We start from the raw sequence: 2,577 nt of genomic DNA, 5'->3' as shown, positions 1-2,577 counted from the left end.
AAAACATAAATGACATCCGAATACGGATGTATTGCCCTATTTTTTTTCTTCTTCTCTCCCAACTTCGTCTAGCCTTGTTTAATTAATGTTATCAATGATCAAATTTTGATACAGTTCTAAGAGTTTGAATGGCAGGCTAGAAAAAGTAGTACATTTTGAAGCAAATGTGAATGGCACATGTTTCATATTACGATACGTTCTTCATCACTTGATGATTAAGAAGTGGCATATTAAATGCCCTTGACGATTACTGGTTTCATGTTACCATTTCATAATGTTAAAATGTTCGATAAGTAATGGTAATTGTCTGTAGCATTTTTGCCTGCTTCATGAACCTCTGTGGTAAAGAACGCTAAGTAGAAACGAGAAAAACACACATTAAAACGCCATTAACGTAAAAAAAAACACACATTAAAACACCAATAACGTGAAAAACACATATTAAAACACCACTAACGTAAAAAACACACATTAAAACACCACTAACGTGAAGTTAAATAATCGCTCTTGATTTTTCATCTTTTTTACTTTGCTCTATTTATATGGTTTCAAACGAGGGGGTGGAATTCCCCAAATATCTGAGAAGTGGGTGTTAACATAACATGTGCTTTGAATTGTCACCAGTGGCTCAGCGGTAAATCTACGGACTAAAAATTTGGTTTTGAAACTCGTGGTCACAGCCCATTGTATAGCTTTATGCTTAACAAGAAACAAACAAAAACTTTGACTTCATTGTTTAGTTCCTACTTTGCTCATACTGGTTTGTACACAACTTTATGTGGCTTCTCTGTACTGACTTCCTACATTCATGTATTCAGGCTTCAAAATGTAAAATTCAAAATCTTTAACCAAAATGTTGTACCTCAGTAGCTCAGGGGTAAGACTGCAGGCTTATCACACCAAAAATTGGCTCTCGATACCTGTGGTTGGCAGAGTTGTGGTTGTGTAGTTTTAGGCTTAACAACAGCCAAACCAAATTATTCTTATTTCTCGTTACAATTAAGTAACTGGCTTTAAAGAGTAAAAGTGTGAAAAATGAAACAATCTTCAAACAAAACATATTATTCGTTACATTCAAATAACCGAACGTCATATATAAAACTGTAAAAACAAAAATAAGCATTTCTAAAAAAAACAGTTTTTTTTTCTCTAATTGAGACTGGAACTCTTGACTTCATCCCGAGGTTTTTTTTGTTTTGTTTTGTTTTTTGTCTTCCGAATTCTTTAGACAAAAGTTACGGTGTTACAAAAATTGTTATTCTTCCTTTCAGTCATGCTGGCGCTCTTTGGCGAGGTGGTATTCAGAATGGTTTCGTCTAACCTACATCGACTGGCTCTTAAGCACGTTTGTGTTCCAATAGCTAGTACAGTATTGATCGGTGTAACATGGCTTCTTTCAGAACAACGGCAACGTTATTCGAAGCCTAACTAAGTATACATTATACTGGGTGGAGGTACACAGATCATAGAGCACGTGAAATAAGGCAATAGGATTGTAAATACGGATATAAATTATTAGTTGATCCAGGCTAATTAGCCTGAAAGAAAAACGTACTATGTAAATAAAGTGACTAACAAATCAGTGATACGCTGTAGCCATAGAAAATATTTTGAATTGATCATAACCTAACTTCGCCTCAATTGATCCAGCACTTCTGAATAAACTTTAGAAAGATTGCGAGTCGAGGGCCCTAACCACTTGGTCATGCCAGGCCGTTTTTGGTATCTGAAAATAAACTTATTAATTCATTCGTTATCTCGTTTCTTATAAGTGTGTGGTTTTGTACGTTATCCTTTACAGGAAATCCTACTGTTCCAATAGCTTGGGCATGTCCATCAGAACGTCATTTATATGATACTTATTTAACACTTAATATTTAAATTTGTATGCGTAACCCAGCAGCATAAGAGAAATGCCACAAAAGTACAACGTGTGCTATGAGTTAGGATAACAGTAACTTACCATATATAATACATTTGTGGCAGTTTAGGGTAAGTTTCTTAAACTGGTCCAGTAAGAAAAATCTATAACCTTATAGCCATATTAACCATGATTTTTATTTCCATCGAAATATTTTGCTCTGTCAGCTTTCATGTTTTTTTCTGGTATTTTGCAACTAAACCAATAAATATTTACCACTGATCAACTGGTTTTAAATGTGATGAAGTGGTGTGTGTTGGTAATGTTCAATGACCTTATTTTGTTATTGACTTATCTTTGATAAAGACACAGGTTATGCTTCGACATACCTGAAAAAGAAACATAATATTAAAGACTAAATTATCTTCACCAGTTTTAGGTTAGTTTTTTTTTTTTACTTAGAACACAGACTAGAAGGATTAAAACGCACCCGGTCATTTCGGAAATAACAACCCAACGTTACAGATCTTTGGAAATAAAGTTCTATGCCACAGATCTTCGGAAATGACAACCTCTCATCATGTCTTCAGAAATAACAACCCCGCGTCATAGATCTTTGTAAGTAGCAATGCTATGTCACAGATCTATGTAGATAAGAAACTCACGTCATAGATCTTCGGAAATAAGAGTCCCACGTCACAGATCTTTGGAAATAA

The sequence above is a fragment of the Limulus polyphemus genome, unplaced genomic scaffold, assembly GCF_000517525.1.
Source record: "Limulus polyphemus unplaced genomic scaffold, Limulus_polyphemus-2.1.2 Scaffold4099, whole genome shotgun sequence".
Lineage (NCBI taxonomy): Eukaryota > Metazoa > Arthropoda > Merostomata > Xiphosura > Limulidae > Limulus > Limulus polyphemus.
This window is presented reverse-complemented; position numbering follows the sequence as displayed.